At 39.5% G+C, this 20,428-nt stretch overlaps 1 protein-coding gene and 1 pseudogene across 7 annotated transcripts in view; both read right to left on the bottom strand.

Annotated features, from left to right (window-relative positions):
* Positions 1 to 20,428, bottom strand: part of KALRN (kalirin RhoGEF kinase) — a 1,009,634-nt gene that overhangs the window by 650,089 nt on the left and 339,117 nt on the right. The window lies entirely within an intron of this gene.
* Positions 3,117 to 4,308, bottom strand: LOC103097478 (ceramide glucosyltransferase-like; annotated as a pseudogene).

The raw sequence follows: 20,428 nt of genomic DNA, 5'->3' as shown, positions 1-20,428 counted from the left end.
CCTACGCATTAGACTTGGAATCAGGAAGACCTAGTTTTGATTGTCCCACCTGTTAGAATGACAAGATCTCTTACTCTCAATTACTGACAAGTTTCCATATACACCCTCTTGCCCTCTACCTACCCTCTGATTCCCCTAAATAGTTTAACAGAAGTGTCTCCACTGTCTCTTTCCCCTTACCACAACTGTTGTCTACTGTAGCCAGAGTGACCTACCCCAACCTTCACAGGGTGTCATCTTTCTTCCTCCTAGGCCCAGAATAGTCAAGGTCCTTCCTGACTCTCACCCCTGAGAGAAAGAGAAGGGATAAGAAGGCATTGGGATGTTAGGTGGCATGATGGATAGAGTTCTAGGCTTAGAATCAGGAAGACTTTTCTTCCTGAGTTTAAATATGACCCCAGAAACTCTTGGACAAGTCTCTTCATCCCATTAGCCTCAGTTTCCTCATCAGTAAAATGAGCTGGAGAAATAGCAAACCACTCCAGTTTCTGTGCCAAGAAAACCCCAATTGGTATCATAAAGAGTCAGACATGACTGAAATGACTAAACAAGAAGAAAAAGGTGTTATCACGTTATGACCATTATTGACTGTGTGACAAAGCAATCATTTCCTATCTCCTTCATTTACTCTTTGCCTAAAACCTCAGCATCTTAGTGCATAACTCAACATGTAAGACTTCTCCCACACAGTGGGACACAAACATGGCAGGGAAAACCATTGAGATAAGAAGGTTACCTAGAGTCATTTTTCTCTGGCACTCTCTCTCTCTCTCTCTCTCTCTCCCTCTCTCTCTCTCTCTCCCTCTCTCTCTCTCTCTCTCTCTCTCTCTCTCTCTCTCTCTCTCTCTCTCTCTCTCTCTCTCTCTCTCTCTCTCTCTCTCTCTTTCTCTCTCTCTCTCTCTTTCTCTCTCTCTCTCCTGTTATATAATGAGCTCAAAAATCAGGCAGTCATCTATCAGACATTATTTAAAGCAACTATGATGTGCCAGCTGCCATAGTAAATGCTGGAGGAAATACAAAGAAAGGTAAAAAAAAAAACTGTACCTGCTCTCAAGGATCTGCTAGTCTAATGGGGAAGATAGCATGGAAAGATACATGTACAAATAAGATATAGACAGGATAAACTGGGGATAATCCTAGAGGGATGATACAAAGATTAAAGAGGACTGGAAAAGACTTCATACAGAAGGTGGGACTTTAGCTTAGACTTTAAGGAAGCCAAGGAAATTAGAACAAAGAGATGAGAAAGGGGAAAACATTCTCAGCCATCAAGGACAGCCAATGAAAATGCTTGGAGCTGATATGTGAGAAATATCAAGGAAGACAATGTCACTGGATCTTCAAGTGTGTGGAGGGGAAGGACACAGATTATGAAGGATTTTGAAAGCCAGACAGTTATGGTATATGGGATAGTCCTAAGAAAGTCATACCAGAAGCTTGGGTTCTTCCTGCAATCAACCTCAGAGAAGGAGAAAGGTTGATGTATTTATTAGGTCCATTGCCATTCTGTTCTTGTGACTCAAGCTGCCTTCCTCCAAGAGGATAGTAAGCATAGTGCCCCAACCTCAGCCAAACTGACACTATCTCCATCCTTTTCTCTCATTCACTTTCCAGGTACCAGTGGGACATTGACTAGGACTTATAGCTTTTTCTCGTTGCTTAAGAACTGAGCAGAAACTGATCTGGTCATCTGCTCAGTCTAATAAGTTTTCACAGAAAGGCAAAACACTAGCTTTGTGACCCTGGCAAATCACTTCACCCTATTTGTCAATCTGTAAAAATGAGTTGGAGAAGGAAATGGCAAACCACTCCAGAACTTTTTTTTTGTTTTCATTTCACTTTTATTTGCTTGATAATGCCACGTTTACTCCCATGCTTTTTGTTTCTTCAGTTTCTTTTGAGATGTCTTTTTCTTTTGACCAGCCTCCTCTTTTAGTTTAGGAACAATCTGCTCCTTTACTGTACCCTCTCAATATGATAAGGGGAACTCATTTATGGGTTGATTTGTCTTATGAGCCTCATTTTTTCTCTAGAGGTGGATATTTTTTATCATAAGTCCTTCAGAAGTGTTTTGGGTCATTGTATTGCTGCAAATAGCCAAGTAATTCACAGTTGATTTGCATAAAATATTTCTGTTATTATAATGTTCTCCTGGTTCTGGCTCAGTTTAATTTGCATCAATTCATGTAAGTTTTCCCAGATTTTTCTTAATGCATCCTGCTCATTATTTCTTCATGGCACAGTAGTATTCCATCATAATCATGTATCAGATCTTGTTTAGTCATCCCCCAATTCATAGACATTTCCTCAATTTCCAGTTCTTTGCCACCACAAAAAGTGCTATTAATATTTTTGTATATATAGACCTTTTTCCTTTGGGGGATATAGCTCCAATACTAGTATTGCTGGGTCAAAAAGTAGGTATAACTCCAAACTGCTCTCCAGAATGGTTGGATGAGTTCACAGCTCCACCAACAATGCATTAGTGTCTCTGGTCTTCATTCTTTCCAGCATTTGTCATTTTCCTTTTCTGTCATGTTAGCCAATCTGAGAGTTATGAGTGGCACCTCAATTGTTTTAATTTGCATTTCTAATGATTTAGAGCATTTTTCCTATTACTATACCTTTGAATTCTTTTCCTGAAAACTACCTTCTCATATTCTTTGACTCTTTGTCAGCTGGGAATCAACTCATGTTATAAATTTTACTCAATTCCTTTTATTCAAGAAATGAGACCTTTATCAGAGAAACTTGTAAAAGTTTCCCCCCAGTTTCCTGCTTCCTTTCTAAATCTTGCTACTTTGGTTTTGTTTAGGCAAAACCTTTTTAATTCAATATAATCAAAAGCATTGGTTTTATATCTTATAATGCTCTCTACGAATAGGTAAAATGTTCCACATTCCTCTAATTTGTTTATGGCATCATCCTTAATGTCTAATCTTGTACCTGTTTTGATCTTATCTCAGTATGAGATGTTAGTCTATATCTAGTTTTTATCAAACTGCTTTCCAGTTTTCCCAGCAATTGGTGTTAAATAGTGATTTCTTATCCCAAAATCATAGATCATTGAATTTGTCAGATTTTTAATTTTCTTAAATTCAGTCACAAAGCTGTGATTATATATCAAGGATTTTCTCTGCCATGCCTCCACAAAATAACCTATGTGTATCCAATGCCAACAGGAAAATTTATTTTGTTATAGATTCTCAGAAGAACCAAGCTATTGCATATTCAAGTTTTGAAAAACATAGAGCACTACCCTGGACACCCCTGAATTGAATATAGTCAAATATAAATCAGGCCAGGCAATGACATGAAAAATACCTTGATGTCCCACTGAAATATATGTTGAGCTGACCACCCAATAGTTAAACTGGTGACAGAGCCTTCAGATATTGGTTTACAAATTATTCTTGCAGGCAGCACATTAATTCTCAATTTGGTCCCCTTGATCACTCTGTATTGAAACTGAGAAACCAAATAGGACCAAGAATTTTGCATTGCAACTAAGGAGACCATTGCAAACCTCCAACCTTACTCCCACTATTGCTTTAATCCTAAAGTAAACTTCAGCAATATACTTGACAAAAATTATAAGACTTCCAATTTGATCTAACATGTCTTTCCTCATCAGAAATAAGGTCCTGACACATATTTGAACCCAGTAACATTAGTGGAGGTCTAGAGCCTTGAATGTGAAGTTCCAAAGTATACCATTCTAAAGTAGCTGCTAAACCCTGTCTGTCTGCAACATAGGAGCACCCATGCACTAAACAATGGTTTGTTGTTTGTTTGTTTTTAACCCTTACCTTCAGTTTTAGAATACAGACTGTATTTTGCTTCCAAAGCAGAAGAGCCATATGGGTTAGGCAATAGGGGTTAAGTGACTTGCCCAGGGTCACACAGCTTAGAAGAGTTTGAGGCCACATTTCAACCTAGGACATCCTATCTGCAGATCTGGCTCTCTACCCACTGAGTTACCTTCACTGCCCCTCAATCCACTTTTTCTATCATTTGATTAACCTGGTCAATAAGTCTATTTAGAATTACTCTGTATTTATAGGTTCCTATTTTGTAGCTTTATATCCTGGCATTAAATGATAAATTTTGGGATGAACCCCAACCTTCTCGCCACCTATGAACAGTCTAGCATCCACATCTGGCTATTTCCCAAGAAGCTTTTTATATACACCAATGGCTGGAGATCATGATTTTAAGTAGTGCTTCATATTTGGGATGATCCTATTCCAAGAATGATTTGAAGTTGTCCATTAAGTTAGGATCTGCACCTTGCGATGGTTTCAGAAGTCAATATCAGGGGAATTTGCCCTATGGGTTGTCTTCTTGATGAGATTTAAAGAATGAAGAAAATGGGTGGGAAATGCATGAATCACAAGTAGAAAAGGGCAAACCCTAAAATGGCCAATTCTAGCAAGATAGGTCTGACACTGCCATCACAGAACCAGCTGGCCCTTCTTCTAGTGTTGTGATCACCTGGTGGAGGAGGGAGCCAGCCAAGACCACACACATAGAGAACCTTATACCTGGGTACCCCCTCAGTCATTTTGGGATGCTCTTAACTCCGGGTGCTGTAGATGGAACCCAAATGATTGTGGGCTGCCATCTCTAACCTTTTGTTCTTCCTCACCCTCCAGTTAGAGGCTGGAGTTCTCTTTTACCCCCTCAATTCTCCTGTAATCTGCCTGCAAGTCCTCCCCTGGGCATCACACACTGTCATTTTCCCTAATAAACAGCAAAAGAAGTACTGTGTTTAAATGCTCCAACTTTTGCTTCTTTGGACAGCTATAAACAGTCTGAAAGAGGGCCACAATAGAACTGGCCCAGTTGAGAAAAGATAGAGTGTACCCCTATGGGACTTAGAAGTGTTTTCCCCTTCCTCCTTACTTCTTGATTTATTTGACTTACTGAATTGTTTGATAATTGAATTAAATAATTTTCCTAATCTGAATTACCTACCTTATTGTTGTTATTTAAATATAAATTGATCTTTGATGTGATATTTGGGGTTATTTCATGGTAGAGTTGCCCATGTTTAAAACGATGCCTGGACCTAAAGCAGAAGCACCACAAATCACCTGCTGCAGCAACCAATACAGAGGATATCTCCTTGAAGCTGTGGCACCCTCCTTTGTCCCCACCAAAGTAGACACTTTGTCTCTGAACTGAGACTCAGAAGAATAAAGTTCTAATCTCAACTGTGCCACTATTTTGCCTTGTGACTTCAGACAAGCTATTTGCCCTCTCTGAGCCTCAATTTTCCCATTTTTGAAATGAAAAGTTTGGACTAAACATCTAATGTTCCTTCAACCTCTAACTCCCTAGGAGACTTACTCGTATTTCCCCAAGTAATATTATGTAATCCCTAGTTCTGTTTTTCTTGCTCTCCATACTCTTAGCACAGTTAAGTTTGAACGAGAAATTTATTTCTCTGCTTTGTCTCTCACAACAAATATTTACTGCCACCTCCACCAGCAGGAATTTAACAGACTATCCCAGCATCTAAATGTGGCAGTCATTAGCAGGCCGCAGCCTGTCAGGTAACAACTTACAGGTTATTAACTAATAACTCTTGACAACAAAATGTAGAAATCAGGTGCTAATATTCTCGAGGAAGTTCTCACCAGCTCAAGAGATGAGGAACAAGGCCCAGAGGCAGACCTGGGTGAATGACGTTAATCTAATTGGAGCCCTGGTGGGGGAAACAGAAAATTCTCCCAACATGCTTTGGACCTCTGGCTTGCTGGGAAAGAAACACTCCACCATAATATGAAGGGAAGATGTATTTATTTTTGGAGGGACACTGGGGACAAAAGAGTTGAGACCAGACCTCAGGTATGAACTAAGCTTGCATTAGGAGCTGGAAGATGTTTGGACCAAATCCCCAGGAAGCCAGACAAGCTCTTTCAATGTAATTGTTTTATATATAGTAGCTCGCTTAAATTCGGGAGGGCAGGGATAATTCTTTTTTGTCCGTGTTGACTGGCTAAATCATCATGCAAAAGTTACAAGGGTAAATCTTTGCTTTTATATGCTGTTATAAGCATATAAAGGGACAGAGGCAGAACCAAGCCAGTCCTGAGCAAGGGACCACAGGGATATTTGCTTGGTTGAATTAGAGAGTTTGAATTTCGACGTTTGGTCAATTTCTTGGAAGATGTCACTGCTAAAATTCTGCCTGTCAACTCGACCTTAGTCCATGCTCTGCCATCCATTCTGGTCAAGGGTTGAGGGTAAGAGAGAGGAAGAGGAGACACACAAGTCATCATTTAGAACCTTCAAACACGTGGTGAAAAATGCTACTCCTCTCCAAAGAAAGAACTGTTGGATTCTGAATTCAGGTCAAAGAAAACTATTTTTCACTTTGTTCTCTTCATGGGTTTTTAAAAATATGTTTCCATGGAAATATGTTTTGTATGATAGCACATATATAACATCAAACTACTTTTGGTTTCAGAGAGGGATGAGAGGAGGAAGGGAGAAAATTTGGAACTCAAAATATTAGAAAACAAAAGCTAAAAATTGTTTTTACATGCAATTGGGCAAAAATAAAATATTACTGAAAAGTGAAAAAATTGAGAAAGAAGTTTATATATTTAGTCATATAGAGAATTAATCTTTCTACACTCAGAAGTGGAATGCAGGGCTATCTACTGTAAGAACTTTGGGGGAATATATCTTCTCTGAAAATCAGTATCTACCTGGATAGCAAAGTGATAATGACATTTCTCATTTTTTGTATGTTTCTCAGTGGGAAGAGAAAATTACCTTTTAGATGCTTGTAATATACTATGTTTATGTATAGAATTATAGCCCCCAGAACATTCCATGTAGAGTATTAACTATGGAATGTACCAAAAGAATACATAAATTTTATTTTTATTTCTTTATCATATTAAAGTTTTAAGGTATTTCTCGACCTCTTGCCCTATCCAATTCCCACTAGGAAAGACATCATTTCAAAGAGAAAGAGAGAGAGAGAGAGAGAGAGAGAGAGAGAGAGAGAGAGAGAGACAGAGAGAGACAGAGAGAGACAGAGACAGAGACAGAGACAGAGACAGAGACAAAGAGACAGAGAAAGACAGACAGAGAGACAGAGACAGAGAGAGACAGAGAGAGAGAGACAGAGAGAAACAGAGAGAGACAGAGAGAGAGAGAGAAAGAGAGAGAGAGACAGAGACAGAGACAGAGACAGAGACAGAGACAGAGACAAAGAGACAGAGAAAGACAGACAGAGAGACAGAGACAGAGAGAGACAGAGAGAGAGAGACAGAGAGAAACAGAGAGAGACAGAGAGAGACAGAGAGAGAGAGACAGAGAGAAACAGAGAGAGACAGAGAGAGAGAGAGTACTGTCTGAGCTTGCTCCTATTTATCAGTTCTTTCTCTGGAGGTAGACATACACAAAAGTCATTCTTCAAACAATATTTCTGTTGCTGCATATAAATTTTTTTTGGTTCTGCTTATTTCACCCTTCATTATTTCATGTAGGTCTTTCCATGTTTTTACAAAATTAACCTGCTCGCCATTTGTTACAGTCAGCATTCCATCACAATCATGTGCTATAACTTCTTTACCCACTCCCCAACTGTTGGGCATGCTCTCAATTTCCAGTTCTTTACCACCACAAAGAGAGCTGCTAAAAATATCTTTGAACATTAAGGTTCTTTTCTTTTTTCCCTGATCACCTTAGGAAATAAATCTAATATTAGCATTGCTATTTCCAAAAATATACTCATAGTTATAGCTCTTTGTACATAATTCCAGATTGCTCTCCAAAATGGTTGGATCAGTTTGCAGTTCTATCAACAGTTTATTAGTGTCCCCATTTTTCTGTCTCTCCTCCAATATTTGTCATTTTGCCTTTATATCATTTTAGTCAATCTGATAGGTGTAAGATATCTCAGACTTGCTTTGATTTGAATTTCTTTAATTTTCTGATCTTGAATTCTTTTAATTTGAATTTGAATTTCTAGTCTTTATATGACTATATAGCTTTGAATTCTTCATCCAAAAACTATCTTTTCATATCTTTTGACCATTTATTAATTAGGGAATGGCTCATATTCTTATATATTTTACAAATTTCTATATATATTTGAGATATGAGACCACTGTCTAAGAAACTGTCTATAAATTTTCTCCTGTTTTCTTCTTTCCTCCTAATCTTAGCTACGTTAGTTTTATTTGTACAAAACCTTTTCACTTTAATAATAAAATTATCCGTTTTATGTGTCACAATGCTTTTTGTCTCTTATTTAGAAATTCTTCTTCTGTTCATAAATCTGATAGATAATATGTTCCCTGATTTTCTAATTTGCTAATGCTATCTCCCTTTATGTCTAGGTCTTGTATCCATTTTGATCTCACCTTGGTAAGCTAGACTGTTTTCCAGATTTCCCAGTAATTTTTACTGAATATTGACTTCTTATCCCCAAAGTTTTACTATTATTTATTGTATGTCTATTCTGTTTCACTGATCTATATTTTTATTTCTTAGCTAGTGCCAGTTTTTTTAACCCTTATGTTCTAACTTAGAATCAATTTTATGTACTGGTTCCATAGCAGAAGAACAGTAAGGGCTAGGCAATTGGGGGTGGGGGGGTAAGTGACTTGCCCAGGGGAAAACAGTCTGAGGCCAGATTTGAACCTATAAACTCCTGTCTCTAAGCCTGGTTGTCTATCCACTGAACCTCCCAGGCACCCCAATCAGGTACTTTTGATAATTATTCTTTATTACACAGTTTAAAATCTGGTACTACTAGACTTTCTTTCTTTACATTTTTTTCCTATTAATTACTTTGATATTCTTGATCTTTTGTTCTTTCAAATGAATTTTATTTTTTCTAATTCAATGAAATAATTAAATCTGATTTTAAAAGCAAAACCCTTCACATTTAACTCCAGGATACCCTCATGCTGATCGACATTTATCTTCATATTTCTGCCACACTCACTTAAAGGTTTCTCAGTCATTTGCTGATTCCTTGGCCCAAGTCCATTCCTCTATAGAGCTGTGACCCATAGTTCCCTGCAGATAAAAAAAAAAGGTGGGCTTCTTATTCTCCCACCTGGCCATCTAGGATGATCTAGGAGATGCCCAAGATCCTCATCCATCACCAAGATCACAAGTCAAGTGGCCTATCAATTATAGCTTCCCAGCTAGATGTACCAGCATGGGAGGCTCTTCTGATGTTGGTGATCTCATCAGTACTTTCTTTTCCAGTTTGCTGGGGAAAACTCTGCAGAGAAGAAAATCTGCCTGATTTTGCAGGTAGGAAATTTATGGTTATCTTGTGCCTTTACCCAAATGGTGCTTTATTTCTCCTATCTGGGTCAGTCTTAGGTATAAGCCTAAGGGACATTGGGTCTTTCCTCGTGTGTTCCTGGGAGAGCCTCTGGACAGGGAAAGGGGAGGGAGAAGAGTGTGGAGATGAGGGAACTGATAATCTGTTTCTTTCTGGGGGTAGGAGGGAAGAGTCAAGAGATTGGCCTTCATTGCTCAGATTGCTGAGAAGAGTTGACAACCATCAATGAAAACCTCAGACAAGGCTCATTCAGCTCTTGCCTACTTAATGGGGTCATGAGACTACAGGACAAAAAAATCCTTTCATTTCTGTTTTCAAAAACCATTAATAGCTACAGAATTCAATCCAGACTCTTCAGCCTAACATTTATTATCTTATACAATCTAGCCCTAGCCTGACCCACTCAATTCTTACTACATCCAGGCCCAAAGCTGATTGATTTGGTTCCTGACTATGTCTTGCTACAACTATATCCTGGGATTGGAAGGAATAAGGAGGGAAGAAGGGGAAGCCAAAAGAGCAAGGGTAATATCAAGCACTGGGTTTTCTGAACCAAACCAAACCCAGAATCAACATAGTTAATGGAAGAGGAGAATAACTGTGTGTGGGAAAGCTTCAGCACATTTTCAGAATGCTGGAACATGAGGATTGGGTTATCTTGTCCAGCTTCTCCTTTTATAAACTAGGACACTGAGGCCCAGAAGGGTGAGGGTAGTAGTAGTAGTAGTAGTAGTAGTAGTAGTAGTAGTAGTAGTAGTAATAGTAGTAATATCAACAACAATAACAATAATTTGCATTTACATGGTATTTTAATATTGGTGAAGCATTTTACAAATATTTATCCTATATAATGTATTATAATAATATATTAATAATGTAATAATTATGAGAAAGGAATTCACCTCCCTTTGTTTTAATTTAATCAATCAGGGACCTAGAGGTCCTTTACCATTGAGATGTGCAGAGATATACATGCCCACAGTGAAAGGAAGTTGAAACTAACAAGCTAGGAATTTGATCCCACAGGAACTGCCCCCTTGGACAGTACCAGGCAAATTAAGGAACTATGATTGGTTCCTGAGATGTGACATGGGATAGCTGAGTGGAGAAAACTGCTTATAAAGGTGAGACCAAGGGTCTGGAGGATATTCTGAATCTGATTCCCATTTGGATCTTGTGGAGATTCTGATTCACATTTGCATTCAGATTTGGATTCTTACTCTGACTGGTCCTAGTGATTCTTGCTGAAGAGACTCTCAAGGACTTCTGGCTGGAGATTAGAACCCTGTCAATGGTCACATAGGGTGGTAGATTGGCAACTCTCTACCTCTTTCCTACATTTTCCTCTTGTTACTATCTCTACCTTGATGTAATAAAGCTACTTAAGCTACTAACAGCCTCATAATTTTTTTTAAAAATTATTATATAATACATATTACATATCATTTAATCCTTACAACAACTCTGTGAGATGGTTGCTGATATTATTCCCATTTTTCAGATGAACAAAACGGCACTCAAATAGATTGAATGATGTACCCAGGGTCATAGAGTAAGTAAGTACTGGAGGCAGGATATGAACTCAGGTCTTCCTGATTCCAAGTCCAGCACTTCATCCATTGTATGATGGCACCTAGCGACCTAGAGGTATGATGGTACCTAATATTCCCCAAGTGCAGCTAGGTGACCCACTGGATATGATGCCAAGCCTAGAGTCAGAAAGACTCCTCTTCCTGAATTCAGCTCTGACCTCACACTTACTAGTTATATAACTCTGGGAAAATCACTTAACCCAGTTTGCTTCAGTCTTCTAATCTGTAAAAATGGTATGGAGAAGGAAACATCAAGCCACCCCCAAATCTTTGCCAAATAAACTCCAAGTGGGCTCATGAAAATTCAGATACAACAAACAACTGGACAACAACACCATCACCAACACACAGTGATTTAGTGGCAGCCTTAGGACCAGGACCCAATGTATTTCCTGTAGTCTTTATACTGCGAGGAAGAAGAAACTCCCCTGGCAAAAGTTGTCTCTGAAAAGCATGAATTAAATAAACAAGACGGAAGACCCAGTGACAAACTGACTGAGATGCTCCCAGTCCTGCCTGCTGCCCAAGAGGTGCATAGATCACCCTACTTGAGGTACCCTCAGAGGCTCCAGCAGAGCCAGCAACTGTCTTGACCCCATTTGCCCTGCTCTTCTGATGCCATCTGAGATTTACTGTATTTATATCAATGTCTGGCAGATTTGCACTTGAAACAGCTGCTGGGATAAATACGAAATTAATCAGTTTCTGCTCCCAGGTGGTGATGGAGAGATTCACGACAAGTAGCACTCTAGCAGGCCAGCCCAGATGAAGCCCACAAAGCTTACACTTAGCTCCTTAATAACTAGAGCTCATGAAGGCTTACTTGAAGGCAACTAAAGGCAAAAACAATTGAAATTGAAGGCACAACTTAGTGGAATGAGAATTCTGGGAGTATGTAGAAGCAGCATCCTCCCCATCCCCATGCCTGGAATGCCCTCCCTCCTTATTTCTGGATCTCAGAATTCTTAGGTTCTCCAAGGTTCAACTCAAGTGCCTCCTCCTGGGAGGCTTTCTGGACTTTTCCACTTGTTAGTGTCTTTCCCTCCCCAAAATATCCTCCTATTTATTTCCCAGGTGTCTCTCCCCACCCCTGATCCCAGTATACTTTGAGTTCCTTAGAGGCATGGACTATTCTATGTTTATCTTTGCATTCTTGAAACCTAGTACAATGACTTGCATGTAGATATTAATTGATAAATGTTTTGAACTGAATTCACTTTATGAACTAGCCCTTTATGATCAGTAAGATCCTTTAGCTTTTGGGGCTACGAGGAGAAAAAGAGGCCTCTATTCCAGGAGAGGCACCTTAATTCAATGAAGAGAGTACTAGGCTTGGCTTTAGGAGACGAGTTCAAGTCTAGACTCTTCCATTTCTGGCATATGCATAAATGCATGAGGTTAAGTAAATCATTTAAGCTGGTCTAAGCCTCAGATTTTTTTTAATCTGTTAAATAGGGAATGCTAATCCGTAAGCAGATAGGTAGCTCTGTGGATTAGAGCCAGGCCTAGAAATGAGAGATTCTGGGTTCAAATCAGGGCCTCAGATACTTCCTAGCTGTGTATGACTCTGGGCAAGTCACTTAACCCCCATTGCCTAGCCCTTACCACTCTTCTGACTTGGAACCAATACATAGTAGTGATTCTAAGATAGAAGGCAAGAATTTAAGAAAAAAATAAACATCTAGAAGGACTAGAGGGAAGGCAGAGGAAAACAGAAAAAACCTGCTTTGAAACCAATACACAGTGTTGATTCTAAGATAGAAGATAAAGATTTAAAACAAGCAAAGAAACAAACAGAAAAAAAAGAAATCTGACCTCATACATTTACTCCCTGTGTGACACTGGACAGGACTAAATCCTGTTTAACTCAGTTTCCTCATCTATAAAACAAGCTGGAGAAGGAAATGACAAACCACCCCCGTATACGTGCCAACAAAAACCCTAGATGGGGTCGTGAAGAGTCAGACGTGACTAAAAAATGATACAAACAGCAACAACAAAGTGCTCATACCTTTTATCTCACATTGCAGTTGAGAGAAGGGTCCTTTGTAAACTGTAAAACGTTATATACATGTAAACTATTACTATCTCTCACCAAGCCAATTGTATGGAACTTTGTGCTTCTGGATATCTCCCCTGCTCTACCATATGTTTCTTGGGGGGCAGGGACGTTGCTGAATTCCTCTTTGTCTCTCCTAGCACAGCGCCCTGCACATCGTATGCACTTGATAAATATTTCTGCAATGAACAAATGAATGAATGAATGAACAACTTCGGAAGCAATCCTGTTGGGAAGAGTCAGTCAGCCAAGAACATGAATTGGACACTTGGGGTCCTGGAATGAGAATTAGCTTTGTAGACATAGCAGGACAGATTGAGAACTGAAAAGTGACAGCAGAAGCCCTCTGGTTCAATCTTTTATTTTAAAGGAGAAGAAAGAGAGGCCCGAAGAAGTGTTTTTTCCTAAGATCTCACACGTTGTAAGTGCCAGAAGTGAGATTTGAACTCATCTTCCCTCTCCAATCAATTAATATGCATTTATGAAGCAGTTTAGCCCTGTGCTAAGCACCAACGATACAAAAAGAGGTAAAAGACAGTCCTTGCCTTCAAGAAGCTTACAATGTAACAGGGGGAGACAACATGCAAATAAACGTACACAAAGCAAGCGAGATACAGGATCAATGGGAAATTAGTAACAAAGGGAAGGCACTAGAAGAAAGAGAACTTGAGGAAAGATTCCTAGAGAAGGTGCGATTTTAGTCAGGACTTAAAGAAAGCCAGATGTATCATTACTGCTTCTTGCTTTAGAGTATTTGTGGCCCTCTCTGAGGAATACCTCCGATGACTCAAAACACAATTCGACCAGCAGCTGCTACCAAATAACTGATTAAAACCTAATTGGGAAATAGTTAACAAAAATAAATAAAAATACAATGAAACAGATATCATTATTAAGGCAGTCTCTGCTCCCCAAGACAAATCCTAAGCCCCTGAGAGTCCAGGTCTTAGTCCTTGAGCAGAGCCGTGTTCTCTCACCTGACACCATCATTCCCACAAGATATATATGGTCTCCCCCTTCTCTTAAATAGGTTCTAATTTCCAAGAAGACCCATCCTTTATTAACAATCTGCAAAGTTTCTCTAAGGAACAGAGGCTGGTCGAAACCCTGTGGATGGATCACTGCCTGTACCAAGCCCTTCAGAAACAATTATTATCTCAGCGTCCCAATGACATTTGGAGCGCTGTGTATACAAAACTAGTCAGACACAACTAAAACCATATTCATCACACCCCAAAGGACACAGGCCAGAAAAATATTCTAAATTAATTAATTAATTAAATGAAATTTCAAAAAAAAAAAGGAAACAAGTCAATCAGCTTATTATCAGAGGAGACAAATCTGTTCTCTAAACCCCAATCCAGTCAAAGAGCATCACTGAGTTGAATCCCTCCGTTTTACAGTTGAGGTCCAGAGAAGTTAGGTGACTTGCTAAGGGCCCTACAGGCTGTAAGGGGCAGAGTAAGAATTTGAATTTGGACCTGGTGATTCTAAGGTCAGTGATTCCAATCATTCCAATGATTCCTAAGGTTAGCGTTCTTTCTGATGCATTAGATCCCCTCTTGAGCCTATGTTCTTCGCACAGATGCTATGGACCAATGAGCAGAGGGTGATGAATGAGGTTTGGCACTTAGCATGAAAGGTGAGTCAAATGTCATATCTTAGACCCAGCTGGAGGCTGGGCAGGGTAATAGAAGGGACGTGAAGAGTGGAGAAGTGGAGGAAGCCAACTAAAGGGATGGAGGAAATGCTTATATATTTAGAACTAACAACTAAACAGGAAAGGTTCACCACACTGGAGCTCTGAGCATCAGTCAAAATCACAGCGAAACCAAAAAAGGCCATTCCAACAATGCAGCCCACTAAGAGTTCCTGAAAGCAGAGAGCTAGAGAAGGAATCTGGGTACAACCAAAGCCTCACCCCTGTGGGTTAATAGCATCTCTTAGAGATTGTGTCCCAGGGCAAATCACCCAGCCCCTTGTCCAGGTACAAAGGCCAGTTCTTCTGCCAAAAATATGGGTACCCATCCATTCCCTGCAAAATATTCCTTTTCTGTTACGTTAGAAAGAGAATGGGACTAAATCAGTGGACTAACGTCCCTCTTTTGACCCTTAGTCACTGTGAGATCTTGGGCAAGTTTCTTAAATCCCTGTCTAGTAGGACCTCATTTTAGGCAACCATTATTCCAAGACTCCTATGGGATGTTGAAAACTGTGCATAATAGCAGACTTTGCTATTCAGTATTTATTATATGAACTTTATAAGGCACTTTGTGACTTTTCTTGGGCTTATCAGAGCTACCAGCATCACTACTCTTATACTTTGAGGCCATTATTAGTAACTAAATAGCATTAGTGAAATAAAGAGAAGCACTGCTCTGACTCAGACACAACTTATTACAAGCCAGAAGTTGGGAGAAGGACTAGAGATTTGGGGAGGACAGATGGAAAAGGGAAAGGCAAAACAATGTAATGACACATTAGAACATGATTGGGTAAACTACTGTGAGACTTTATATCATGTGGGGAAATGGGGTGGATTTAGTATATAATTTAAAATTTTGTTTCATATATATATATATTTTTTAAAACCCTTACCTTCCATCTTGGAGTCAATACTGTGTATTGCTTCCTAGGCAGAAGAGTGGTAAGGGCTAGGCAATGGGGGTCAAGTGACTTGCCCAGGGTCACACAGCTGGGAAGTGTCTGAGGCCAGATTTGAACCTAGGACCTCCCGTCTCTAGGGCTAGCTCTCAATCCACTGAGCTACCCAGCTGCCCCCTGTTTCATATATTTTTATGTCTTTATTTTTTTATAATTGGCAATTGAGGATATGTGAATTCTCATGTGCTGAGTTTGCATAAAATGAGATCCTGCTCTATTTCTGTCCCTCAAATGCAAAATGGAGTTAACAACACCTATACTAACTACCCATCCCAGGTTAATTATTTTTAAAAAGTGATTTATAGGAGAAATTGAGATGAAAAAAAGCACTTTGGAATCATGAGACATGGATTCAAATCCTGCCCCTGTCATTTTGTATCTATGTGACCATGGCCCAGTTGCTTACCTTCTCTAGGTCTCAATTTCCTCATCTGTAAAATGAAGTGTTCAGACTAGATGGTCTTTGGAGTCCTTTTCATATCTAGATCTATAAGCCTAAATAAATACATAAACGTCTCCCAATTTATACAACTTCTTCAGTGTAGGTAGGGAGTTCTTGGTGAGGAAATTTTGTCTTCCAGTACAATCTATAATAGCTCTGCAATTTATGATTTTGCGGATTTTCTAAAGACTCATAGAAGTTAAATGACTTCCCCAGTGCTAAAAAACTGTCTGCCCTTTGATCCAGCCATACCACTGCTCGGTTTATACCCCGAAGAGATAATAAGAAAAAAGACTTGTACAAAAATATTCATAGCTGCGCTCGTTGTGATGGCAAAAAACTGGAAAACGAGGGGATGCCCATCAATTGGGGAATGGCTGAGCATATTGTGGTATATGTTGGTGATGGAATACTATTGTGCTAAAAGGAATAATAAAGTGGAGGAATTCCATGGAGACTGGAACAACCTCCAGGAAGTGATGCAGAGCGAGAGGAGCAGAACCAGGAGAACATTGTACACAGAGACTGATACACTGTGGCACAATCGAATGTAATGGACTTCTCTACTAGCAGCAATGCAATGATCCAGGACAGTTCTGAGGGAGTTATGAGAAAGAACACTATCCACATCCAGAGGAAGAACTGTGGGAGCAGAAATGCAGAAGAAAAACAACTACTTGATCACATGGTTCGATGGGGATATGACTGGGGATGTAGATTCTAAACAATCACCCTAATGCAAATATCCATAATATGGAAATAGGTCTCAATCAATGACACATGTAAAACCCAGTGGAATTGCTCATTGGGTATGGGAGAGGGGAGAGGGAGGAGAGGGAAAGAACATGAATCATGTAACCATGGAAAAATATTCTAAATCAATTAGATTAAAATTTCCAAATTGAAAAATAAAATAAAATAAATGACTTTCCCAGGATCATACAGCCAACATGTGTCAGAAGTGACATCTGAACTCAGGTCTCCTGACTCCTCGACTTGTTCTCTATCTGCTATAGAACACTGTCTCTCATTTGTATAATTCTACTTCTCTTTCAAGATCCAGATCAAAAGTAGGCTCCAAGAATCTCCTTGATTAACTCCATTCAATTGGTGGCACATGATTGAATGTCATTCTGAAAATGTTGAGGGACATTGAGTGAGTCCTTGTTCCCCTTCTCCTCTAGTTCAAGATCAGAGACTTTATTTCCCTATTAGACTTGAGAATTCCCAGAAGGCCGAGATCATGTCTCTTCCTTTTGACTATGTCACTCTCTACCTTCAACCCTGCCCCTATTTGATCAGCTAGAATGGTTCCTTCTCACCTCTAGCTTTGAATATTAAATTTCCTTGTTGGCTTTGAAGGCCCTTCACAGCTTAGCCCCTTTTGATGTTTCTGGTCTTTCCCATCTCATTTTTTGTCACATATTCTTCAATCCAGTGAGGTTGCTTTATTTTCTGTTTCTCAAACATGACTGGCTATCTCCTAACTCCAGGTATCTTTACTGTGTGTCCCCCATGTCTAGAATGCTTTCCCTGCTCATCCAACCTCCCAACTTTCTTCTAGTCTCACCTAAAGTCCCACCTATTGCATAAAGACTTTCCTCGCCCACCTTAATCTTAGCACCTTCTCTATGAAGTTAGCTCCATTTTCCCTATATGTATCATATTTGTACAAGTCATCTCCACTATTAGACTTCTTGAAAATGGAGTTTGGGGTTTATTTTTTGCATTTTTTGTTCCCAAAGTTTTTTAGTAAAGTTCTTGGTATGTAGAAGGTGCTTAATAAATGCTTGTTAATTTAACTCTTCATCTCCTTTCTCCTTGTAGTATCCAGTATAAGGTTCTCTCCCTTTCCCCCCATTATTTTTCTTGGAAGTAGAAATTGGAGTGATATAAAAGCCCATTTAAAATACAAAACCCATTTTGATCTTATCTTGGAAAATGTTGTATGGTATTGGTCTAGTTTCAGCCAGACTACTTTCTAGTTTTCCCAACAATTATAACCAAATAGTGAATTCTTATCTCCAAAACTTACATCTTTTCTTTTGTCAAAAACAAGGTAACTATAATTTTATACAACTGTTTGTTACATGTCTGTTCTGTTTCACTGATCTATTTTTCTGTTTCTTAGCTAGTACTAAAGAGTTTTGATAATTACTGCTTTATTTACTGCAGCTTAAAGCCTGGTACTGTTAGACCTTCTTCTTTATACTTTTTGTCCTTAATTCCCTTGATGTTCTTGATCTTTTGTTCTTCCAAATTAATTTTATCATTTTGTCTAGTTCAATAAAATTATATGTTAATACAAACAAATAAATTTAAATTTAGAAAATGAACCACAAATTCAGAATAGTCTCATGAAGCAAGGGTGGCTACATTTTCTGTTTTTAAAATTTGATTTAATTTTTTTCACTTAATAAAAATCTGTTTTTTCTCCCTTCTACCACAATCCATCAAGTTGAAAAGAAAAGGAGGAAAAATCCTTTGAAATAAATAATCCATAGTCAGAAAAAAACAAATTCTCACCCTGGCCATGTCTTAAAACTAGATGTCTCCACATATACTCTGAGTTCATCACTTTCTCTTTCAGGATTTGGGCAGCATGTGTTGCACTTCTTTTTAGAAAATATAGCTAGGCTGCACAGTAGATAGAGCTCCAGGACTGGAGTTGGGAGTACCTGGGTTCAAATCTGACCTCGGACACTTCCTAGTTGTATGACCCTGGATAAGTCACTTAACCCCAACTGCCTTGCCCTTATTATTAGTCTACCTTAGAAAAGATATTTATATCAGTTCTAGGACAAAAGATGAGGGTTTAATAAACTAAAAAATTTGAACCCAAGTGCTACTGAGTGTGGGCCTGATTCTATCCACTGTGCTATCTAGCTGCCCCTAAAGAGCTTACATTTTTTAAAATATAAATTTTATCTTTTCCAGACGACACATCATCACATTTTCTCAATATTCATTTTATGATATTTTGCAATCCATGTTCTCTCTCTCCCTCTTACTCCTCCCCTTTCCCCAAAGAAGGCAGGTAGTATGATAAAAGTTCTACACCTGTCATCACATAATACATAGTTCCCTATTTGTCAGGCTTTGAAAGAAGACACACGTTGCTTACACTAGACAACAATTCATGGAAGAAATAAAGAAGGGTATATTTCAATTTACATTTGGATTCCATCTGCTCCTTCTGTAGCAGCAGATATCTTTTTTTTTTGTCATGAGTCTCTTGACTCTGCCATGAGTTGTCCTGGAGCCTTGCCTGGTTGATAATGGTTAAGTCATTCAAAATTGATCATCATGCCTTATTGCGCTTGCCATGCACCACTTTCTCCTGGTCCTGCTCACTTCACTTTGCATCACTTCATAAAAGTCTTGCCAGGATTTTTTAGGACCATCTTGTTTGTCATTTCTCATGGCACAATAGTATTCGATTACAAGCAAATACCACAACTTGTTCAGCCATTCCCTAACTGATGAACAACCCTTCATTTTCTAGTTCTTCGCCACCACAAAAAGAGCTACTATAAATATTTTTGTGCAGATGGGTTCTTTTCCTCCATTTTTAATCTCTTTGGATACAGACCTGCCGGTGGTATTGCTGGGTTGCAGGGTATGCACAGAGCTCACATGCTAACAGAAAATTCATCCAGGGAACTGAGAATCAAGAATGGAAGGTCGGAGTCATGGCAGTAGCGTTCTGAGAAGAAAGGATGACTGGTCTGGACCTTTCCTCCAAATGCCGCTTCAGGGAGGACCTCACCAATGGGAGGAAGAAGCTCCGGAGGAGGGAGAAGGAAGCTGAATTAGTGGTTAAATCTAGAGGATGGGGGATGGCTGGTCTGGATCACCAGAGCCCTACAAATGGGAGGTCCTCCAGCGTCAGCTAGCCCAGGTCTCTCCTTCTATAGATGAGGAAATTACGGCTCTTGGAGTCTAAATTATTTGTCCAAGGTCACCCAGGTAGTAAGCCTCAGAGGGCTGACGTAAATGCAGGTTCTCTCACCAAAGTTCTTTCTGCTGTCCCAGACTGGACACAGGAAGCCCTGCAGTGCCCCGGGCCTTCCAAGAGTGGTGAGCATTGGCTGCTGCCCTGCTCCAAGTCCCAGCAGGAGCTATCATCAGCCACATGAGGGATGAGGTCCCAAAATCCTGGGCAGAAAAGCAAGCCAAGTCCTAGGGAATGCTGGGATCCAAGGAGAGAGCCAGAGATCAGAGGGCATTTTCTTGCTAGACAGGAAGCTCGGGTGGACCTGGTAGCAACACAGCTTCAGACCCATCTTTTGCTCCCAGGGTAGGTTTGGGGAGGAGGGAGAAGAGAATATACAGATGGACTGGGG

The sequence above is a fragment of the Monodelphis domestica genome, chromosome 4 (assembly GCF_027887165.1).
Source record: "Monodelphis domestica isolate mMonDom1 chromosome 4, mMonDom1.pri, whole genome shotgun sequence".
Classification (NCBI taxonomy): domain Eukaryota; kingdom Metazoa; phylum Chordata; class Mammalia; order Didelphimorphia; family Didelphidae; genus Monodelphis; species Monodelphis domestica.
This window is presented reverse-complemented; position numbering and strand designations above follow the sequence as displayed.